General features: G+C 35.1%; 1 long non-coding RNA gene across 2 annotated transcripts; it reads right to left on the bottom strand.

The window, feature by feature from the left end:
• Positions 1 to 854: 854 nt before the first annotated feature.
• LOC117278195 (uncharacterized) lies at positions 855 to 24,881 on the bottom strand. Of its 2 annotated transcripts, XR_011413499.1 has the most exons (3): positions 24,503 to 24,881; positions 24,342 to 24,397; positions 855 to 1,096 (listed from the first exon to the last, which is right to left on the bottom strand). It is a non-coding gene; the product is annotated as an uncharacterized lncRNA (long non-coding RNA). The 2 variants fall into 2 exon arrangements; XR_004508518.2 differs by lacking the exon at positions 855 to 1,096 and having other exon boundaries at positions 24,179 to 24,397.
• Positions 24,882 to 26,071: the final 1,190 nt, after the last annotated feature.

Below are 26,071 nucleotides of genomic sequence, written 5' to 3'. Positions count from 1 at the left end.
GAAGCAGTTCATCAATTATGGATTAAAAGGAACATTCGAATCTTTGAACAAAAAACCAGAGTATAGGAGCATATTGCAAAGGAAATTGCCTATGTTTGTAGTATCCGAGTAACACCTAGGAACATGTCTTTCTTGCATAGCCTGTGTTTTTAAGGAGTATAGTGTGCCCTTTTATCATGAGATCTGATAGCAAGCTGTGTTAGCTTTGCTATGGTTTTGTAATTGATTTCCTAGTGATTAATAAAATAAGTTAGTTACCTATATATATATATATATATATATATATATATATATATATATATATATATATATATATTTCGTGGTATTTTGTTTCAAAACAAACTTAAATGTCGTAATGAGTTTGGTTTTGGTGTTTCTTCATCAGTTTGGTTTTGGTTTTTACCTAATTTGATTTTATCCTCTCTTTTTTTAAATTAAGTTCTCGCATTTTAAAATCTTTTTTCTAAAAGCATTGTTATTAGAGTTTAGATTCTTCATCAACAACCCCCACCCCCCTTTTTTTTCCTTTTCCCGTTTCAGCCCCTTTTTTGAACTAAAAGTTTATATCTTTTCTATTCTATTCATATGGTCAATAGCTTAAAAGCTACCAATTTCTTTGTGCTTTTCAATTATTTAAAAGTTAGTTGTAAATAAAGACGTCTATATTTGGTACAACTTAATAACATATGCACACTTAATAAGTAATAATATTTTAATTAAAAATCATATGAACTGTCACGACCCAAAAATTCTACCACAAGCGTCGTGATGGCACTTAGTCTCTAGGACTAAGTAAGCCGATTATAATTATAATTCAAGCTTTTTTTTAATAAAGATATAATTTAATACACGTGTCGAAACCAAAAGTTGAAATAATTTTTAAAAACCTCCCAAGACTGGTAGTACTGAGTCACGAACTCTAACTGAATACATAAAATGATCGCAAGGATCGAATACTCAATACTGTTTGAATAATAAATAACAGTACAATAAAATGGAAAGACTCCAAGGAACTGCGACGACCAAGCAGCTCTACCTTGAATCCTTGCGATCCCACTCTAACTCTGTCCGAGTCCGATATCTCCAATACCTGGATCTGCACAAAAATATGCAGAAGTGTAGTATGAGTACACCACGGTCGGTACCCAGTAAGTATCAAGACGAACCTCAGTGGAGTAGAGACGAGGTACAGTCAAGACACTCACTAATCTAATAACCTGTGCAATATGATATACAAAATAATAAAAAATAAATAGCAGTGATAGCAACACAAATCAACTAGTGATTTAAACAGCAAGGCAACAGGAATACCGTAAAATATTACTCAAACGAATAATAAACACATGTACAACCAATTAATCAAGTCCTTTCAATATACATCTTTTATCTATAAGTTTTTCAATAAAAGTCTCTAGAATATAATCCTTTTCAATAAATATATTTCGAATATACTTCTTTCAAATAAATATCTTTCTAATATAATTCTTTCAAGTAAATATCCTTCCAATATAATTCTTTCAAGTAAATATCTTTCAAATATACTTCTTTCAAGTAAATATCTTTCTAATATAATTCTTTCAAATAAATATCCTTCTAATATAATCCTTTCAAGTAAATATCCTTCAAATATAATTCTTTCAAGTAAATATCCTTCAAATATAATTCTTTCAAATAAAAGTCACCTTGTGACACCTCATTTAACTTTCCTGGCGTGAGAAATATATTCAGCGTATCACATCAAATGGCACGGCAATACCTTCGTGCACTTGTCTCATTCTCATTCAATACATATATGTAGATCAAATCAATTGGCACGGTAACACCCTTCGTGCATTTATATCTTTCTCACCGTGCATACATATAACAGTACCAACTAGGTGGGAGAAATGCCAATAACAATAAAAGAAATAAAGTGGAGGCACACAGGAAGCAACAACGACTACAAGTCACATAGAAAACAAAGATGCACAATAACATCTCAAGATAAAGGCATGAATGTATACACAACAAAACGATATCACAATATAATGTATGTCTCTCGTCCTCGCCTGTACGGAAACACCCTCCGTGCCATGAATATATGATAATATAAAAATAATTGCACGGCATCACCCTTCGTGCTTTACACTCTCCCTCACATGATAATATGGTTCAAATGGCACGGCATCACCCTTCGTGCATTACACTCTTCCTTACCAAGCACATGTATATCATTAACAAGCAAGGTAGGAAGTATAAATAATATCAAGAAGAGTGTTTAAACCACAACACAATACAACAATTCATATCACAATTTGCCACTGACCAAAACCAAATTCTAAATATGTAGCAGAATCAATAAAGTCTTCAACAAATAGCCCAAGGCTCCACAAAACGTATATAAAATCTCAAAACAATCAACAGAGGTGAAAAATACTCAGTATAGGGCAACACCTTCATCAATCCAAATTCTTGATAATTATATTAACTCCTCAATTTAAACTTATTTAATAAATATTTGTAGATAAAGATTCCATCATGAATTTAATTCCAATAAAAATATCACATCAACAAATACACGTAATTCACATAAAATCCAAATGAAAATAACACCAAGTTATTATATAAAATACAAAGTTGACAAATAAGGAATGAGGCGTGATAATTCAAAGATTTACTAATACCAACAATTATCTAATTTAATACATAAGAATGCCTAAAATTTTAAACCAATAAAATTTGCACATATAAGCCTTAGTACGTACTCGTCACCTCGCGTACACGGCTTTCAAATCACACAATCTCCACATAAAACTCAATGCCTAAGGGGTAATTCCCCCACTAGAGGTTAGGCAAGATACTTACCTTATTGAAGTTATGTCGATATTCCAAAATCTTCTTCTTGCTTGAATTGACCTCCGGACAGCTCAAATATATCCAAATTAATTGTACCACTTCATTAAAATTCATCGAAAATAATTCTGGATAATAAAATACCAACTTAAAATTTTATTCTAAAAAGTCAGCGCGGGACCCGCCCCTCGGAATCTGACAAAATTTTTACGAAATCCGAACACCCATTCCGATACGAGTTCAACCATACCAAAATTATCAAATTTCGATGACGGATCACTCTTCAAATCTTAAATTAAAGTCTAGAGGATTTCTACCATTTTCAACCAAATCCACTAATTTAATGATAAAAACAACACTAGATTCATATAATTTAACCAAAATCAAGTTAGAAATTCTTACCCCAATGTTTTCCTTGAAAAACTCTCGAAAGATCGCCTCACCCGAGCTTTTTTGGTCCAAAAATAGAAGAATGAGACGAATTTGGACTTTATTCTGCTGCCCAGGGATTTGTTCTTCGCATTACCGACCCTTCTCTCGCGTTCGTGATGAACAAATTCTCCAACAACTATTTTCAAACTCTTCTCAGATAGCCTCTAGTATAATGGTCATAACTTTTTGTACAAAATTCTAAATGATAAATGGTTTAACTTTATGGAAATTAGACTCGAAGGGCTATAACTTTCATTTGTTGCTCTTTTTCTTATTCCTTATATATTGCAAGATATAAGCTTCCAAAGTCTGCCCTATGCAACAGAGATTTTCAAACTCTTCCCAGACAGCTTATAGTGTATCTACCATAACTTTTGATACACAACTCCAAATAACAAATTATTTACTTTTCTGAAAACTAGACACAAATGACTACAACTTTTATTTTTGGATTATCTCCAAATTCTTTATAGATTACGAGATATAAGCCTCCAAAGTTAGACTATTACAACAGAGATTTCCTTCTTCGCGAACGCGAAGAACAAAATCCCAGAAGTCAAATCCTTCTTCGCGAACGCGAAGAACAACACCAGATATCAGCAAATCAGCATCCAAAGTAGCCCAAAATGATCCGAAACATACCCGAAATACACTCGAGGTCCTCGGAACCTCAACCAAACATACCAAAGCGTCCCATAACATCATACGAACTTAATCGAACCTTCAAATCACTTTCAACAACACCAAAAACACTAATTACACACGGATTCAAGCCTAATAAACTTAGAAATTTCTGAATTCCACAAATGATGCCAAAACCTCCCATACCACGTCCGAATGACCTTAAATTTTGCACACAAGTCAGAAATGGCACAACGAAGCTATTCCAATTTCCAGAATCGGATTCCGACCCCGATATCAAAAAGTCAACCCCCGGTCAAACTTCCCAAAAATTCATCTTTCGCCATTTCAAGCCTAATTCCACTACAGACCTCCAAATAATTTTTCGGACACGCTCCTAAGTCCATAATCGCCATACGGAGCTATTGACATCATCAAAATTCCATTCCGGAGCAGTTTGCTCAAAAGTCAACTCTCTGGTCCACTCTTTATATTTAAACTTCTAAATAAGGATTGTTCTTTTAATTTAATTCCGAATCTTCAGTAATTCAACTCGACCACACCCGCGGGTCATAATACATATTGCGAAACTGCTCGAGACCTTAAGTCACTGAACGAGGCGTTAATTCTTAAAATGACAAGTCGGGTCGTTACATGAACTAACTTATTTTATTATCATCGTTGCATATTGATCCAATTAAATATCAAGTAAAATAACAACATCATTCATAACTTATTCTAAATTCAAAAATGTCTAGCTATAACTTTAATGTTATATTATAACTCCAAATAAATTTTCAAGAATATGCATACATTTAGTTTATTATTTTCTTAGGTGTCGTTGGTTGAAGTACCAATGTAAATTTAGTTTGATTTGCTTTTTTACATTTTCATTAATATTTACAATCCATAAACATTGAATAATTCTATGAGACATGTTTCCTTCCTTCGGTGAATTAGCTAAATAGGATCAACAATTTAATATTTACCATTTTCATAAATTTACGATTTATTTTCTTAGATTCTATTTTATAACTCAAATGTATTTTTTCAATATTATTTACGTGAATTTTAAAAGTTTGGGCACATTGGTACAAGGTACATGCGCATCGCGCGTACACTAAAACTAGTAAATTTTAAAAAAAAATAAAAAAAATAAAACATGGCCTAAGACAGGTGACTTGGCACTCTATATAATTAGAGAAACCATTTATTTTTTCCACATTAAAATGTTTCTTGAGTAAATTTTCATTTAAAGGGTACGACGTTTAACAAACGTTTCTTTTTTCTTTCGTTTCTTTCATTTTCAAGAGTTAATAAGAATGGGAAAAGAGATTTGATCATTGGTTCTATGTCAAATTGGGAGTTTTATAGCTTTACCCTTAAAAATTAAATTAATTATCCTTGTCTACCCATGTATTTTTTTACCCACTAAACTAATTACCTTTTATACTCTTTGTAGATTTTGTGGGTAATTGTCTATTTTTTTTATCCTTTTCTTTTTTCTCCTTTTTCTTTATTTTTTCCTTTTTTCTCCTTTTCTGTTCTTTTTTAAATCATATTATTCTTTATTTTATTTTTTTGAAGTAATTTGATTCCATACTCAGTTTGGCTCCTTTCTTTTATTTTATTTTTTCTCTTGTTTCTATCTTTTTGTTCATTTTCTTTATTTCTTCTTCCTTTTCTAAATTAATTTAGCTCTTTTTTCTTTTATTTTTTTCCTACATAATCTAATTACATTCACTCTTTTTGCTCCTTTCCTTTATTCTTCTTCTTTATACAATAATAAAAGGATATATGAAGAGGTAGAGGGCGACCTAAGAAGTATTGGGGTGAGGTGATCAGGCAAGACATTGCGCAACTTCAGGTTTCCGAGGACATGGCTCTAGATAGCAAGGTGTGGAGGTCGAGCATTAGGGTTAATGGTTAGGAGGGAGTCAAGCGTTTTTCTTCCTTCGTATCGGGGTGGGGCTAGCCTGTTAGGGTGTTGTCTTTGGCTTATTAGTGGTGTAAGTTTGTGTCCACACTATTTTTTTCTATTTTTTTCATAGTACGGTGGCTCTATTACTGATTGTTGTTCTTGCTTTTCCATCCATTTTCTGTTTCCTACGATACTTATATTATCTTTCTGATTTATGTTGTTGTCACATATTCCATTGTCTATTTTCGTCTTCTTGAGCTGAGGGTCTCTCGAAAATAGCCTCTCTATCCCTCCGGGGTAGGGTTAAGGTCTGCGTACATTCTACCCTCCCCAAATTCCACTTGTGAAATTTTACTGAGTTGTTGTTGTTGTTGTTGTTGTTGTTGTAATAAAAGATAATTGATATAGTAAATATTTATTTATTTTTATAATTGATAGTATAATATACTATTTGTCTTCTTTTTTTCCTTCTTTAAATCAATTATTAGAATAACTTATACATTATACTTGTTTTCTCTTCTCCTTTTTTCATTGCATTTTCTTCCTTTTTTAAATATATGTATTACTGTAAATATTTCTAGCACACATGATCCAAAATTATATATTATTATAATAAAATGGCATATTAGTATTTAATGTTATTACAATAGTATACCAAAACAACATATAAATATACCAAATAGGTATATTACTAATTTATGTCTTCCGACACGTACTTCTTATACAATGAATATTATTTTCATGGAACTCCATCAAAAAATTCATTTAAGAAAATATTTTCAAGGACCTAGTTGGAAAAATTAAAATTTAAAAAAACTTTTTTATTATGATATACTGTTATATTGTATTGTATACTATAATAGTATAATTTTACTATAACCATGAATTTAGCTTTACACAATAGCACCTGGATGATTTAACAAATCAGTTGAAGTATACTATTATGGTATATTGTGTACTATTACACCATATTGTTGCAGTATATTGCATATTATTATAGTATACTATTATAGTATATTGTATACCGTATCAGTATACTGTTAGGTTACTGTGCTCATGGATTATTACAGTATACCATTGCAGTATATTGTATACTGTAGCTGTATATTATTGGGTAACTGTGTTCTTCGATTTTCAATTGAAAAATTCGATCTCAATCACCTCAAATCAGATCCAAATGCGATCAAATTTCAGTATGAACTTCCAGAAGGTACTATAAGCAATATTTAATAGCACCCACTTTGAATCAATATCAGAAACCTTTCACCAAAGAAAATTACAAACCATTGGGTGATCGAAGACACAAAACTTCAAATACAAAAATTGGAGAGAGGACATATGAAAGGAAGAGTATCTATAACTACATATCGGTTTGACCAGTTGGAAGTGCAGAAAGGCCGACAACAACAATTCTAAACAAGTTGGGGTCGGTTATATGAACCATACCCTTTTTGCTTCATTTAAGCTTACATGAGGACAATATTATACAAAATAAAAATAAAGATAATAAGTACTAGAAGTTCTCTACACAGTCCTTGTGTTGTTGTGCTAAGCTATCCTTCAACCCAGGATTCTTGTTATACAAGAATAGAAGGAGAGAGAGAGAGACAGAGAGGGGTTTTCTCCAGAAGCTGAGCCATTATTCACACACACACACACACACACACACACACACACACACACACACACACATATATATATATATATATATATATATATATATATATATATATATATATATATATATATATATATATTCAATATTGAATTGAACACGTATCTTCCTCCTTGAATGGTGTAACGACCCGACCGTTCGTTTTGAGCTCTAGCGCGTCGTACGGTGGTTTGAGGCCTTGGGTAGCTTCACTTCAGGTATTATGACTTGTACGTTTGGTCGAAATTCAATTTCGGGAAGTTCGGAGTTGGTTTGGAAAGAAAATTCTAATTTCGAAAGCTTTAAGTTGGAAAAATTAACTAAGGTTTGACTTTTGAGCAAAAGATATCGGAATCGGGATTTGAGGTTACAATAGGTTCGTATGATGATTTTGGACTTGGGCGTATATTCAGGTTGAGTATCGGATCACCCGGGAGCATTTCGACACCTATTATGGAAAGTTGGCATTTTGGAAGTGTAAGAAATTCTTAAGTTTGATTTGAAATAAATTTTGATGTTATCAATGTCCGTTCGAAGTTCTGGGCCTTAGAATAGGTTCGTATGGTGATTTGTGACTTGCACGTAAAGTTTGGCGTCATTTCGGAATGTTTTGATATGGTTCGGACGTGTTCGTCGAAGTTTGAAAGTTTAAAGAAGGAATTCTATCGTTGATTCATGATTTTGATGTTGTTTGGTGTGATTTGAGACCCTAGTGGTCTATTTATGTTATGGAACTTGTTGGTAAGTTTGGACAGGGTCTCGGGGACCTCGGGTGTGTTCCCGATGAGTCACAGATCAATTTGGAGCTTTGTTGTATTGCTGAAGGGCCTGAGTACTGGTGCAATTGTACCTGCGGAAAATGGGCCGCAGGTGCGACGCCGCAAAAGCGGCCTGGCAAGTGCAGAAGCGGATCTTGGTTGGGCAGTGCTGGGACCGCACATGCGGTCGTTCCGCCACAGAAGCGGGACCGCACCTGCGGAGTGGGGAAACACAGAAATGGAGGTTGGACAAAAGGCCTATGCCACAGAAGCGGGCATGGACACGCAGGTGCGCGAGCGCAGAAGTGCTTGAGGCCCGTAGAAGCGGAAGCGCAGATGCGCTACTTGGGCTCAGATGTGAGGACTGTTGGGTTGAGCTGGAGCCGCACTTGCAATGGAGTATCCGCATATGCGGAGCCGTAGAAGCGGTTAATGGACCACATGTGCGAAGGTCGAGTTGGGCGGTGTGTTCTTTTAAAACGGGGGTTTGGCTCAATTCCACTTTATTTCGTCCATGGGAGCCGATTTTGGAGCAATTTTGGAGTGCCATCTTCATCATCTATTATGGGGTAAGTAATTTCTTCACATTATGAGTTAAATACATGGTTTGTATATGGATTTAAGTATGAAAATTTGTAGAAATTTGGAATTTTGGTGGAAAATCTAGAAATTGGTATTTTTGGATTTTGACCATGATTTTGAAAATGGAATTACGAATAAATTATATATTTGAGTTCGTGGTATTATGGATAAAGTTTATCTTCAAAAATTTTCAGAATCCGGGCACGTGGGCCCGAGGGTTGATTTTATTGACTTTTAGAGCGGAGTTGGAGATTTTTATGAATTGGTTAATTATAAGCACTGGAGTATATTTTGATTGAGTTGCATATTGTTTGACTAGTTACGGATCGTTTGGCTTTGAGTTGAGGTATTAGGGAGGCGTTGGAGCCGGTCGTGGAACTTCAGAGCGAGGTAAATCTCTTGGTTAACCTTGTGAGGGAAAAACTACCCCTAGATAATTTTTATTATTATGTACAACTAGTTGTGAGTGCTACGTACGCATGAGGTGACAAGAGTCCGTACGTAGCTAAAACATGTTTATGTCCGGGTAGACTTAGGACTTTATCATGTAATAATTGAATTATTTGAACTCGTTCTGCTGGCTTAATTAATTAAAGTTATAACTGAATTTGATTTAGAAATAAATATATGTATAATAGGCCGAGCCTTAACACTTTAAGTTGTGGGCGAGTTATCTGAGAAACGGTAAAGATTATATTCGTTATGTGCTCATGTACTTTATTGTAAACACGTGTCTCGTAATTCGGTAAGTCCCTTCCTTTCTTGTGGAGCGGGCCGAACGCCTCGGCAGTATAATAGATGCATCTATGGTTCGTGCCGCTCGACCTTCGGCAGTGTACACATTATTGTGAATCGTGCCGAACAACCTCGGCAGAATCATGCGTTATATCGCTAGTAGTCCGAATATTCACGAGATAAACCTTCCACTGATGCCCGGCATTTTTATGGTATTCCTTATTTATTTGATATTGACACTTAGCATTTCCTGATCTATTAAGGTAGAATACAAGATCGAGAAATTTATACTTTAAAAGAAATATTTGAAAGATTATAAAATTTATAGATTTACTCCACTATCGTTGTGCACTTCATATCTGTTGTGAATTATTATATTATTTTGTTGGACCCCTAGTTAGTGTCGATGTCGACCCCTCGTCACTTCTTCTCCGCGATTAGGCTAGATACTTACTGGGTACATGTTGATTTACGTATTCATGCTGCATTTCTGCACTAAATGTGCAGGATCTAACATGTTCATTTGGTGATAATCTTGGCGCGTAGGTGCATCTGTTGAGGAGACTTTGTGTGAGCTACAATTCAGACTACGCATCGCACTCCAGAGTCTTCATCGTACTATTTATTTTATCCTTTCTTGTTTTCATTCTGGATAGATATTATATTATTATTGTACTCCTTAGAAAATACGCATGCACTTGTGACACCGAATTTTGGGGTTATACCAGTTGATGCTTAGGGTTTCATACACTATTATCGCTTTTTATTTCTTTTATAAATTACAAATGTTGTACGTTCCCGCGACTTGGAAGTGTAAATCTCCTTTTCTTATTAAAATTTGTGATTTCGAAAGTAATAAAATGAGCAATCAAATTGGTAAATCACCGTTGACTTGCCTGACGGCGGCGTTAGGCGCCATCACGACCTATAATGAATTTTGGGTCGTGACAAAAGTGGTGACACTCAATCCAAAAAAATACTTTTCTTTTCCTTTAAATCAATTTCTATGGCCAGAAAGAAAAGAAAAACAATTTCTATGATATCAACTTATTTTATAATTCTATTTCTTTTTTGTGTTATGTGTTAGTAGGGGAATGAAGTCTTGGCTCCAAGCAAAGAAAAAATTCTCTCTTCTATCTCAACTTATGCTATTAAAAAATCATTTTCAAACTCACTAATATACCGCGCACTTTTTGAACTAATATTGAAGAAAAATGGAAACTTTATCTCCACTAACTTCAAAAGGTAAAGTATCGCCATTCACCAGAGTGTGCACCCGTAAAAATGTGTTGCTCCAATATATATCTTAATTCTTCATCTTGATTTTTAATGCTTGTCACTTTGTATTTCTTCTGTTAACAAATTTAATAGTCGAAGTGATATTTTGTGGATCAAGATGAGTATGCTATTGGATAATTTAATAACATCACAGGACTGAGCTTCAAGATTATGCCAAAGACTCTCGTAAAGATTTACAATCAAATCACACATCATACAACATTCAAAAAGAACGTGTTTTAGACTCCGGGGAATCTAACGCCTTTTAAACCTGAAATTACAAAACTGCTTCTTTTCATCAAACTAACCTTCTGTAAACTTTCAACTACGTTTTCCCTATTCAATTTCCCTTCTTCCCGCACCGCTTCTTTTTATCAAACAAACATTCTGTAAACTTTCAACACCGTTTTCCTATATCAATTTCCCCCCAGACCTCTAACTTTATGAATTAATTCATATAGCCTCAACTACATTTTTTTTGGTCTATTTCTTATCTGGGGGAAGCGAAAAAATAAAAACGTTCTCTCTATGATTACACAAATTCTGTTTCCTTCGATGCCAATGAAGACATCCGAAGAATACCATCCCCGCCCACTATTTCAGAACAATTGATATTTGCTCCATAATTGTCGGTATGTAATGCTTTTAAACTTTAATATTTATCATTTACGCCTTATTCTTACATATTTGACTTTTACTAACTTCTAGAAATCCTAATCTAATTATATAGGTATGGGCAAACAAGGATGCCAAAACACAGTCAAAAAATTGAGTTAGAGTCCAAGCCTTCTTCACTATTATGTTTCCCTCAAAATCAGAACTTATAATGTCAATATTCTTGGATAGTATAATTTTTCTAAAGAACTTTCGAAAATCCAAAGATTCTTCACTACTATGATTTTTTCACAATTAATACTAAATGTGTCGCTGATATGGAGTACAAGAATTTTTTATTATTGATAGTTTTTTCCCGAGCAAAGTTCAAGAATAATGTCTTTAAATATTCTAGAATACTATATTTTTTTCCCTAATCAATAACTAAGGAGCAAAATATTCTAATTAACTTGCAAAAATACAAAAATTCAATGCGAGTATGATTTTATCGCAATACATAATTAAATCTATAAATATTTTTTCCAAAAATCATAATTAGATCTGTTAATATTCTGAAATACTATAATTATTTACCTATTAACTAATTATTTACTTCTACTAAGTGTCCCCATTGTATGGAGTACAACTATGATGTAGTAATATTTTTTTGATCCTTCCAAAGTTCGACAACAATGTCTTTAAATGTCGATTATATATAGATTATTGAAAGGTTAGTATTATTATATTTGTACTGCTTAATTCTTTTGTGTTTCGGTAGATTAGCATTATTAAATATAGATTGTTGCTATATTACCGCTATTATACTTATACGGCTCTACTTTTTTGTGTTATGCTTGAAGATCGATATATGAATTTAACACACGAGTTGTAGTTAAGGAAATAGGTGAAGGAACCGTAATAGAAAACCATTCTCTGGGTAACTAGATCACTATGGGACTATTTTAAGGAGGCTGCTCCTTAATCAATTAATTATCAGACCGTGAATTAACTGTATTTGCCTTTTGTCATTTTAATTGTTGGGAGGAGATCTGTGCATACGACACTGTATATGGCCTTTCACTGTTACGTTGAAGTGAACTATATATATATGGTTAGTCTTCTTTCTGAGGTACAACACCAATGTATTCTTCAAATCATTGTAGGAGCTGATTCAGTTTGTGTTCGAGCTGCCTGATGGTTTTTTCTAGATTTTTCATATCTTGCCTTTTCGCTGTATCTAAGTGTTATTTCTTTTCCTTCAAAAGATATACTCTTTTTCACTCTTTTAAAAGTCATGTCGCTTACTCTTCATCTTAATTATAACCATTCATTGTTTACTCTTCCTCCTATTTCATTCACACCACATCAAATCCCAACTTTTACTCCTAAGTGTTCTGATGTATTTCTACTTTTATTTTTGGATGCAAGCAATAACGAAAACCCAAGAGTTAAGACAGATTTGGCTATCTTAGTGGTTGATGTGAGGTTCTTTATTAAATTTACTCACCATATTATTTAACCAATAAACTTTATATCATATTCATTGTGCTCTTTATGTGAAATATGGTGGTTCTGTTTTTATACCTTTTCTTTGCGATATGATACCACTGAATGTCATATTGAGCTCTTTCTCATCATTGGGAACTGGACGAAAAATGATAGATTATTTTTGTACTTACTACTAAATCTCATGATATAATTCAGAGGCATATGATAATATTATTTTTTCACTTGGTAATATATATAGTTTCATGGATTGTATTGACTCATCAGTCCAGGTTTGTCCTTTTCAAAATCCATAACTTTTATTTTTATGCATTCTTATGCCTTTAGGTCACATATATTTTTAGGGTATGCTGAAATTCATACATAAAATAGTATGGAACCTGCAATTATTTTTTGTTCATCAACCGGAAGAATCCTGATATCTATAGACAAAATCTATATCTATAAATGTTGTTTATATATAATTTAGTGTTATGGAATTTTTAAATATCTTAACATTCTCTGGCATCCCTAATCATGAGATACACTTAAAAGTAGGCACCCCAGTTATTCTTCTTAGAAATCTAAACCAAACCGAAGGCCTAAGCAATGGAACACGAATAATTGTCACGCATCTTGAAAATTGGTTTGTCAGCGCAAACTGTTAAATTGAGGATTAATTCTGTGAATCTTAGTCAATTTACAGAGATGAGAAGCTAGGGCTCATCTATGGCGAAAGAATATTCTGGAATCTAGAGAGGGAATAATGAAGAAGAAAATTTGTTTTCTCTCTCTTGCATTACAAAGATACAAGTCTACAAACTTTATACAAATACCTTGGTGGAGTCACGTGCACATCATATGCTGCTCACTAACCAACTCACTAACAGCCTTAACTAACTACACTAACAGTAATTAGCTAATATAACCGACTAACTAATCTTCACTCTGTTTTAATACTCCCCCTCAAGCTGGAGGGTGAAAGATATCGAACACTCCAAGCTTGGATAGAAGTGACTGGTGCTGTGTAGTTCCCGGAGCTTTGGTCAGCAAATCAGCAAGCTGGTCTTTTGTGTTGACATGTTCTAGCAATATCAGTCCACCTTTAATGGTGCCTCTCACAAAGTGACAATCAATTTCAATGTGCTTTGTCCGCTCATGATAGATGGGATTGGATACAATTTGTATGGCTGCTTTACTATTGCACATCAACTTCACAGGTTGAGAGACAATTACCCCTAATTCCTCCAGCAAACCTGTCAACCAAATCATCTCAAAAACTGCTCTTGTCATGCTTCTATACTCAGCTTCTGCTAAACTTCTACTCACAGTGTGTTATTTTTTTGATTTCCAAGAAATAAGTGAATCTCCCAGATTCACAACATATCCAGCGACAGATCTCCTAGTGTTTGGACATGATGCCCAATCACTATCACAAAATACAGTCAATTCTGTACATGGGCTGTTTCTTAGCAGAATCCCTTGCGCTGGTGAGCCTTTGAGATACCTTACTAATCTGAGGGCTGCCTCCCAGTGCGAGGTCTTAGATTTCTGCATAAATTGGCTAAGAACTTGCACAACAAAGCTAATATTCAGCCTGGTGATAGTAAGATATAGCATCTTCCCAACTAGTTTTTGATAGGAAGTAATGTTTGTAAGCAAAGGATCATTGACACCTCCCACATGTTCATCATAGTCTACAGTAGTGAGCTTTGTGTTCACCTCTAGCGGTGTGTTAACTGGTTTAGCACCACTTAAACCAACATCTGAGATCAATTCAAGTGTGTACTTCTTTTGATTGAGAAGTATACCATCCTTAGATCTCAACACCTCAATTCCCAGGAAATACCTTAGCTCACCTAGGTCCTTTGCTTTGAAATTTCTATGCAGTGTAAATTTGGCTTGCTCAATTAATCTTCCATTGTTACTAGTGATTAGAAGATCATCCACATATACCCAGATAATGATGATTTTATCATTTTCTTTTCTGGTGAATAGAGAATGATCATAAGGACTTTGAAGATAACCTACTTCTTGGAGAGCATCTGTGAGTTTTATATTCCATTGCCTTGAAGCCTGCTTCAATCCATACAATGATTTGAGTAGTTTGCAGACTTTATACTCCCCCTGCCTTTGAAAACCTTGAGGCAGTTCCATATAAATATCCTCTTGCAAATCCCCTTGTAGAAATGCATTATTGACATCCATCTGGAATAAAGGCCAATATTTCGAAGCTGCAACACTGATCACTATTCTTACTGTCACCATCTTAGCAATAAGTGAGAAGGTTTCATGGTAGTCTAATCCTTCCTGTTGAGTGTAACCTTTTGTAACAAGCCTGACTTTGTATTTGTCCACTTCTCCATTTGGCTTATACTTGACCTTATATACCCATTTTGAGCATACAGTCTGCTTCCCTTCAGGTAAGTCAACAAGCTTCCAAGTATGGTTTTGCTCTAAAGCATCAACCTCTTGTTGCATGGCTTCAATCCATCTTTGATTTTGAGATGCCTCCTTGAAGTTTCTTGGCTCTGTTGGGCTTAAAAACAAGCTCAAATATTTCTGATAGTCAGCAGATAAGTGATAATATTCCACATAATTTGCAATGTAGTATGAGCACTTAGCAGACCCTCTTTTGGTAGTGACATAATCTTTTAACCAAATGGGTGGTTTAGTAGCTTGTTTGCCTCTGTCAATCTCTGCCATTTGTTTAGCCGAATGTTGTCTTTCTACTAGTTCCTCAGTAGGCATCTCTTCATTAGACACCGTTGGTTGACATTCATCTATTGTCTCTAATAAAAAATCTGGTACAATGTCCTGTGTATCTGTCTGGTGATCTGCAATGTCGTGTGTGTGTAGTTTCTGTAGAACCACTTCCATCTTGGTGTATTGGATCTGCTGACTACTGTGGTGTAGGTGAAGTATGAGAACTCTCTTCATTGTGTGTATGTGTCCCTCCTAAATTTATTATTGGCATGAATAATACATCATCTTCATTTTCAATTGGCATGGCTCTGAAAGGAAAAATTCTTTACCTAAAAAATTCATTTTTAATTCTTTACCTAAAACTGACATCCCTACTGATAAAAAAGGTTTTAGTGTCCAAGTTAAACAGCTTGTACCTCTTTTGAGTCTCAGAATAGCCCATCAATACCGCCTTCCTTGTTCTAGGAGCTAGTTTATCAGATCTAGGTAAGCTGCTTGCATAGCATAGACAACCAAACACTCTCGAATGATCCATCAGGGTTCCTTCCCATATAGTGCCTCATATGGTGTTTTACCTTCTAGTACTGGTGTAGGCAATTTATTTATTAGATAGACTATTTTTTAACACATTCACCCCAGAATCTGACTGGAATAGCACCTTGAATTTTCAGTGCTCTTGCTACTTCTAAAATATGTCTATGTTTTCTTTCTACTGTCCTATTTTGCTGTGGTGTATAAGCACAACTGCTTTGGTGAATGATTCCAAGAGAAGTGAAGAGTTCATTACATTGAGAATTAAAGAATTCTGTGCCATTATCCGACCTTAATATTTTCACACATGCACCAAACTAATTTTTTATCATAGTCAAGAAATCCTTAAGTACAACTGACACTTCACATTTAGATTGAAGTAAATAGACCCAAGTGTATCTACTATAGTCATCCACCACAGTAACAAAGAATTGCTTTCTATCAAAAGTAGGCCTTCTGTAAGGTCCCCACATGTCTACATGTATCAATTGGAAAATACCACTAGTGCTACTCTTACTAACATGAAATTTTAATCTCACTTGCTTTGCCATTGGACATACTTGTGCATTACTCTTGCATTGTGTTATTTAGCTTGTTCTTCAGTCTTGGTATGTGTTGCATTGCTATAGCTGAAGGATGCCCTAGCCTTAAGTGCCACAACTCAGCTTCATCTGCACCTTTTATTACAGCTGCTCCTACTGTAGGCTTTACTTCTCTTTGCAATATGTAGAGTCCATTATTTTCTCTACCAATCCTCATTACCTTGCCATTGTAAAGTCCCTGAAATACACAAAAGTTAGGGAAGAAATTGACCTTGCACAACAATTCCTTGGTTAACTTTGACACTGAAAGCAAATTAAATTTGAAGCCTGGCACGTGCAACCCATTGGTGATTTTATGACTTCCTAGTACCACTGTACTTTCTGCACTAGATATAGATGACTTATTTCCAGTTGGTACTTGTACTCTAATGCTGTGACTCTTTTCTAAGCTTCTTATGTATTCTAGCAATTCCTTGCAAGGTGTAATGTGGTGTGATACCCCTGAGTCTATTATCCGTTCATAATTATAAGTCTCAGAAAGCAATGTAACAGTACCTGCCAGCATGTTCGAGCTGCAATCACCTGGTGGAGGTTTGTTAAGCAAGCTCATGAGTTGTGAATACTCTTCCTCAGTAAAAAAAATATCCCTGCACCTGATCCTCTGCTGCTGCACTGTTGATACTTGGCTTATAGCCTCCTCCAGTCTGTGTTCTGCTGCTAGACTGCCCAAGAGCTCCACCAGATTGACCACCTTTCTTCTTACTTTTAAAGTCTGGGGGGTACCCTACGATCTTATAGCAATTTTCCTTCAAGTGGCCTTTATAGCCACAATATTCATATATCATCCCAGGCCCTCTTACTCTGAAGCCTTGCATTTTTCTGCTAGCATAGTTAATGGATCTTTATGAGTAACCACAACACCAAGCGATCTCTGGCTCTCTTCCTGTGTGACAATAACATAAGCTTCATTTACTGTCACCACTGGTCTCCTAGCAAGTATATTGCTTCTTACGTTGCTGTAACTTTCATTCAATCCCATAAGAAATTGCAGCAAACGTTGTGACTTCAAGAGTTCAATAGATGGCCTCGCTTCCTCACAATCACAGCACGATAAAGGAGCCAACACATCCAATTCGTCCCACAGATCCTTCATTTTTGTGTACTAACTCGTTACTAAGTCTGTTCCTTGCCTCATTGTTGCTATCTCAGTCCAGAGATGATAAATTCTCGTCAGATTTGAGCGATCAAATCTCTCCTGAAAATCATTCCACACTTTTCTTGCATCTGATGCATAGACAATACTTGGCATTAATTCATTCGAAACTGTGCTTCCTATCCATGATAACACTATTGCGTTGCATTTTTCCCATTGTTCAACTAATTCCCCTTTGTACCTAGCTTTTACACACGATGCATTCACAAAACCTAGTTTGCTCTTTCCTCGCAAGGCCAATTTCATTGCTTTGCTCCATAGGGCATAATTTTCTGGCCCCGTGAGCTTGATTGGAATTAAAACCAGCCCTGGAGTGTCTCTATCTTGAAGGTATAATGGATGATTGTGATCAAGTGAACTTACTTCATTTTCCGCCATGTCCGCCTCTTCCAGCTTGAAATCGTTCTAATTCAGTCGGAGCTTTACTCCGGAGTTCACGCCTCACGATCGCCGCTCTGATACCATGTTAAATTGAGGATTAATTCTGTGAATCTTAGTCAATTTACAGAGATGAGAAGCTAGGGCTCATCTATGGCGAAAGAATATTCTGGAATCTAGAGAGGGAATAATGAAGAAGAAGATCTGTTTTCTCTCTCTTGCATTACAAAGATACAAGTCTGCAGACTTTATACAAATACCTTGGTGGAGTCACGTGCACATCGTGTGTTGCTCACTAACCAACTCACTAACAGCCTTAACTAACTACACTAACATTAATTAGCTAATATAACCGACTAACTAGTCTTCACTCTGTTTTAATACAAATATTATGTCTAGAAAGAACATCGGTTCTAGAGTGATAATTTCAAGAATCATTATGTCTCCTAACGATTCAAAGTGGCCATTCAAGCTTAAGAGAAGGCAGCTCCCTTTGGTGCCATGTTTCGCCATGACAATCAATAAAAGTCAAGGACAATCTCTTAACCAAGTCAGATCAGGGGTGTATATAGTATATACGTGACGGGTTCACAACTGAATCCATAACTTTTTTTGATGCAGAGCATAAATTTATGTGCAAAATCTACTAAAATTATAACAAATAGTAGATTTGAACCCATAGTGTTAAAAATGTGATGAGTTCACTGCTAAAAATCTTAAAAGCTGAACCCATAGAGTTTAAATACTGGATCTGCTTCTGTGTCGAATTGTATCTTTCGAAACAAGTATTCGCCCATGGTAAGTTATATGTGGTTGTCTCCCGAGTACCAACAAGAGAAGAAACAAGTATTCACCCATGGTCAATTATATGTAGTTGTCTCCCGAATAACAACAAGAGAAGGACTAACCATAATGTGCCGACGAGGACGTAGAAGATCCTACATTCATTAAAAATATTATTTACAAAGAGATATTTCAAAATATATGTCATATGGTTGCTAAGACATGCGAGGTATTTCTCTCTTTTCCAAACTGTGACATGCACTTTATACAATTTTACAAATAATTACTTCATTATAATTATTTCAAAATGTTTGTGCTTCAGGATAACTAGGTATACCATTTATGATTCATCATGGAATGAGCTCTCAATCCTGCTGACAATCTTAAGCGTGCTGGTTCAGTTGGGCTTAAGCCATCCAAAAATGCAGATTATTAATTTTTCCCATAAGGTTGTACTATAATTAATACAAAACTGATGTTTGTCAAATTCATATATTTTTGTATTTACTGTAATAAATCAGAAAAAATTACAAAAACTACAATTGGTGTATAATTATCTAATAGGTTCACTTATTAAATGCTCAGGTAGTAACAAACTTCTTATTTATTATTCTGTTTTTCATGCGCGATCATGCTTCTAAAGTATTTATATTGAAATAATTTTGTGATGTTCAATGTCTGAGAGTAGTCTCTACATTTTGGTGAGATTGTATGACAATGTAGTGAAAGGAGTGAGATTGAATGACGTTATTCATAACTGCGCGAAACGCGAGCAAATTAGCTAGTGTAGAAATATATTGGCTCCTTCCGTTCCTTGCAAAGGTAGTTAGGGCATTATGTCCCTTTCCATGTGCAAATTAGTAGTATTATATTTTGGTTGACGGTATTAAGTAAATAAAAAGAGGGGAAAGAAATGGTGACTGATATAATCTCTTGTTTCGAAATAGTAATATTGCATGCATTCTCATCTCCATTAATTCAAACAAGAGGAGTGTGTGTGTGAATAGATGATTGATCCAAGTAACAAGAATCATGCCTGTGCATGTCAGTAGGTTAAAAAAAATTCACTTGATTGGAAGCATCCAGTAAATTTGCTGTCCATGCTACAGTCATGAAACATGTCCAGAAAAAGGAAATTTCACTATTTCTGTCTGCAGAATACATTGTTGTCAGGCATATTTCCCTTTCGATGATTATTTAAATGACACCAGCTTCAAATTTTTAGGAGATTGGCAGTATAGGGAGAGGAAGAAGGACTTGTATATGGTATTCATTGACTTAGAAAATACGTACGATAAAGTTTTGAGGGAAGTTTCGTGGAGATGTTTGGAGGCTAGAGGTGTACATTACAAGAAATCTGACATTTAGTGGCGACTATTTGTGGCGACTAATATTATCGCCACAAAAGATAAGTGTTTAGTGGCGACAATTATAATCGCGGCTGAAAGCATAATATTAGTGGCGACTAAGAAGGAGTCGCTACAAAATATAATGTATCTGGCCGCAGGCGCGGTGGATGCCACAGAACACAAGGGCTTTTGTGGCGACTCTTGGTGTCGCCACTAAATGTTATATATATATATATTATATATATATTAAGTCGCCCCAGATAGTCCTATTTTTATATAAAGACGAAAAAAAAGAAAAAACAGACTCTAAAGTAACAAATCTAATCCTCATAAAGTAGCTAACACTCTAGCTTCTTAACCCCAAATCACCTTTCTCCTACACACTATAACATGCTTCTCACTGAAGAGGACCACACACCGTCGGTGGTGAACATGCTCCTTCTTGTCTCATTATCTGGCAAATGGAGCGCTGACTTCCTTCCTCATTTCTTCCTCTCTTTATATTTTTTGCTCTCTGTTTTCACAAGGCGAAAAAACCTAATCTCTTTTATTGTGATGGTTTCAGGGGCGGATCCACCCTTTAGGGTGGGGTGATCCGACATCCGCTAGATTGATAAAATTTTCATATATTTATGTAGAATTTTTTTTTAAACTAGGTTAAAGATTTGATCTTGACACCCCCAATTGCAAACTAGACAAAGGTGCTATGACCGGTAGACTTTTGTGAAAGCGTTTCTCATGTGCAAAATTCAAGTTCGAATTTATCTTGAACCTTGTCCAACTTTCCTTTTTTGTTGTGCTTTTTATTTCCTTTGTCCTAGTCATTTTCCTTTTTGGCTACCTTCCAATTTCTTATTTGTCGTTTATTATTTTTTATATGTTTTCCTCTATCCTATTATTTTATCTCTGATCTTTAGTAAAGACACTCAAAAAAGAGCCTCCTATATTTAAAATACTGTAAAATAACAATTTCTCTTAATTCAAATCTTTTAAATTTTTTTTTTGCAAAATCAAAAAACTTGGGTCTTGATAGAAATTTTGGATTGAGATCAAATTTAATTTTTATAATTTATTTTTTTATTATAACATAAAATTTTGTGTTATTCTATGATTGTTAAATACAATTTAACTATCTTTACTATTAAATTATGGTGAATATTTCGTAAGTATTGCTTAGAAAAATATGAGATTTTTTATTTTAATTTTTGGGATCTTGTAGTTTATCTAATTCTGCATTTACTTATGGTGTATAATTTATCTATTGAAGATAATTTTTTTATTTTTCTTATTCTGATCGGTGGAATTCCCTTATTAAAGATGTTATTTTACTTGCGCAAATTTACTTTTAGCATACAAAAAAAAGATGCAATTCCCTTGTAAAAAATATTGATTTTTCTTGTTTTGTTAATAATAAAGGCGTGATTCCTTCTTTAAAATGCTAATTATATTTGCTTCTTGATGTCTGAGATGTAATTTTTGTACAACAATAACAATATACCCAGTGAAATGTCACAAGTATATTGTGGGAAAGAGATGTAATTTTCTAATTTTAAATAAAAAATGCCTATTAATTGCCTGAATAAACTAAAAAATAAATAAATCGGACAAACATTCCGAGCAAACTCTATATTAGTTATTTCAAGATGTACATTAAAAAAAATTATGGTATCTGTCACCTTCAAATCCTAGATCCGCCTCTGGATGGTTTACGAATTATCATCATATTCAGAAGAAGCTATTATACCTGGCTGCGACTAGTATGTTTGTGCAGCGCAAGGCTCATGTAAGCACGATCTTTAGGAATTTTTTGGTTATTTAGTGTTGTTTCCTTTCTCTAGAAGTGTAAAATTAAGGCATGATTATGTGGATTTTTAACTCTTTTTTTAAGGACATGTATGATGGAGCAAAGATCCGAGTGAGGACGGTGGGTGGGGACTCGGACCATTTTCCGGTTATGATGGGGTTGCATCACGGGTCGGCACTCAACCCTTTTTTGTCTTCCCTGGCGATGGACGTACTGACGTGCCACATCCAAGGGGAGGTGCCGTGGTGCATGCTATTTGCAGATGATATTGTATTGATTGACGAGACGCGAGGCGGTGTGAACGCGCAGTTAGAGGTATGGAGGCAGACCATGGAGCCTAAAGGTTTCAAGTTGAGCAGGACCAAGACAAAATACTTGGAGTGTAAGTTCAGTGGTGAAACTCATGAAGGGGGGAAGGGGAGGTGAGGCTGGACTCGCAGGTCATCCCTAAGAGAGGAAGTTTTAAATACCTTGAGTCTATTATTTAGGGGATGGGGAGATTGATGAAGATGTCGCACATCGTATTGGGGCGGGATGGATGAAATGGAGACTCGCTTCCGGTGTTTTATGTGACAAGACAGAGTGGTGGTCATACCGACGATGTTGTATGGGGTTGAGTATTGGCCAGTCAAGATCGCTCAGTCCAGAAGATGAAGGTAGCAGAGATGAGGATGTTGAGATGGATGTACGGGCACACCAGGTTAGATAAGATTAGAAATGAGGTTATTCGCTATAAGGTGGGTGCGGCCCCTATTGAGGACAAGATGCGGGAAGCACAACTTAGGTGATTTGGTCATGTGAGGAGGAGGAGCACAGACGCCCCGGTGAGAAGGTGTGAGAGGTTGACATTGAAGGGCCTACAGAGAGGTAGAGGTAGGCCAAAGAAGAAGTGGGGGAGAGGTGATTAGGCAAGACATGACGTAGCTTCAGTTGACCGAGGACATGACCCTTGATAGGAAGGTATGGAGGTCGAGGATTAGGGTAGTAGAATATGTAGTCTAGAGTGTTCATAACAGTAGTATTTACACGCAGTCTCGCTTTCCGTTGGTAGTAGGTTTTTATGACTAACCGTTGTTTTCTTTCATTATTGATCACCTTACTATCTTGTTATTTTTATTGTGCTTTTATATGGCTTTTTGGTGTTGTCCCTTCTTGTCTATATTTTCAATAATGTGGTGCTTATGCTTTCCTCAGCCGAAGGTCTATTCGAAACAACCTCTCTATCCTCACAAGGTAGGGGTAAGGTCTGCGTGCACACTACCCTTCCCAAACCCCACGACGTGGGATAATACTGAGTATGTTGTTATTGTTGTACACCAGCTTCAAAATTTTCAATCCATTTGAAGAGTTCCTAAAATGTATTCCTAGTGAGTAGCTAAAAGATCATCCACTGCCCTTCAGATATTTCAGCTTCTTTCTTACCAAGCTCCTAATTCCATCCGTTGGTAAAAGAAAAGTCTAAAAGCAGAATAAGAACCACTATTACTGCACCTCTATTGTAATTAAGTTTGTGTTATCTTTATAATGCTCGTCGCTCCATTTAAGCTCATATCTTATTAATAAGTATTATGAGCTGACAAATTAACCTTGCTTGAAATGTAACATGGTATCCATTGTCCAAAAACAAAGCTCTGCCTCTCTATCGCCTCTCGGATCACAACTATATGTGTATGTGTGTGTGTGAAAAATGGCTATGACAGTTTATTTGTACTACTGCTACTCTAAGAAGAATATATGCGGTGCCAACAATTTATTTACGTACTATATCTCGAGTTATATCTTTTATAACTTTTCAATCATGGAAAATTAGTTGCATCTTCTTAACATACCGAGTCTATGACACTGAAGGACCAAATAACTGGACATAAGGCATAGGAGGCTACAAAGTTTACAAACAGTTGAACAAAGCTAAGCCAAGAATTGTTGTGTGCATGCCATTAGATGTAACAGGGTACTTGGGGATAGAAAAATAGTCAATACTATTCCACCTAAAGCATTTGAAATTTATATAAAATAAATCATATTTCTTTGTCTAGTATGAGTAGGAGAAGGTTTAACAGCAAAACAATTGTGATTATGATAGCAGAAGAGACGCATACAAGTCAGCACAAGTCCAAGCATCATTATATTACATTCCCATTACCTGCAACCCTCGATGTTACTATTCTCGAACCTCATCATACCTCCCAAAGTGGCCAGCTGAAATAGTGAAAGTTTAAGACACTGAGAACGAAGGTAAATCATCTTGAAAAAGGAAAAAAATCATATCAGTATGTTAAGAAGAAATGAGTTGAAGATGGATACCTGTATAATTTATCTGATGTTGCCTGATCCACCACCACGCTAAGATATAAAGGAACATCATGACTTGATCTTATCACAGCCAACTCAACAGATTCTCCAACATGACTAAACATGTTTTCAAATAGCTAATGACAATTTGAATAAAAAATGAAGAATAATTATTAATACCAATAGGAAATTGCACTTTTTATTGCATGCATGTTTTAGATCTCCTTGTTTGTGTTGATAGTTTTTTGTGGGTATGCATGTATATATCTCAGTACATTTACTTTAATGCTAAGTTGTATTGATCAACTAGAAGAAAAGGAGGTTTTCTGACTTTTTGGCAGAGTAGCACATAGTCTACCAGAAAGGTCATATACCTCCAAGAAACTCCGAATTCTTTTTCCACCAAATTGAATTATAACATCATTGTGTTTTAACCCAGCAGATTTAGCAGAAGAACCAGGTAAGACCTATCCACAATTTATCAAATTATTCAGCAATTAGTAAAAATAATATAATTAATTATACTAACCACATACACGGGTGAACAGTAACTTTTAGAAACAGAAGTTCGTAACATGTGCGAAAAAGTTGAACTATGTTGTTTACTTTTATTGGTAAATTAATCACTTTTTTTTAAACCCCTCCCAAATTATGAGTATCTATACTGTTTCCACTACACTTTTTCTCTAGCGTGACTCGAACCCAGGACCAAGCATTAGGGACGGATCTATTAAGTAGGTATGGGGTGGTACGCCACCCACAATATAGCATGTGTATATGTATAAGAAAATGCATAAATCAAGCTTTTGGCACCCGGATGAACAAAAGGCCGTAAGGTGCGCGCTAGTGGAGTTTTATCTGATGTTTCACCCAAGAGACCGCGTTCGAGTCCATTCTGACACTCTTTTTATAAAAGTATTTTAGGTTGCTGCATTTATTATGAATCCTAGAGAGACGTATGCTTAGGCTGAACTTTGAAGTTCCAAATATTGTTAAAAGATTAACAATATGTTGTGCAATTGTCAGTTTACTTCCTTGGAAAAAGCACGAGGTTAAATTTATTATCAATTTACATGTTTTTAGAAAAATGACTTGGTGACCAAAAACATTAATCATATCGAATCCCATTAGATTCAATGTTTTGAACTCTAAGCCCCCTAACTAATGGCCTAAGTAATATATAATCTTTGATTAATAATTATTTCGTTTTTTTATTTCTAGGACATTGATGGGTAGTTTTTTCATTAATTCGTTCATTTTTTTTTTTACTTTTTTGATATCACTATTTAGTCTCTTTTTTTTTTTGGATCTAGCTAGTTCTTTTGCTAATGTGTTGGACTGAACTTTTTTCTTTTTAGGAAAGTGTTCTTAATTCTTGTGAAATGAGATAGGAAAAAATTTTGACAACAAAAATTCGTAGAATGTCATTCTTTTCCATCTTAAAGATGATGTCGATTTGGAATCATTTAAAGCCAATTCAGGAAAATATCCATTTTTTTCAAGACGAAAAATTCGAACCAAAATACCAAAATACACCAGACCAGCAGAATGATACCTATTAGGATTGTGTTAATTATAATA

This window comes from Nicotiana tomentosiformis, chromosome 2 (genome assembly GCF_000390325.3).
Source record: "Nicotiana tomentosiformis chromosome 2, ASM39032v3, whole genome shotgun sequence".
NCBI lineage: Eukaryota > Viridiplantae > Streptophyta > Magnoliopsida > Solanales > Solanaceae > Nicotiana > Nicotiana tomentosiformis.
Note: the sequence above shows the minus strand (reverse complement) of the source record. Positions and strands in the feature narration are given on the sequence as shown.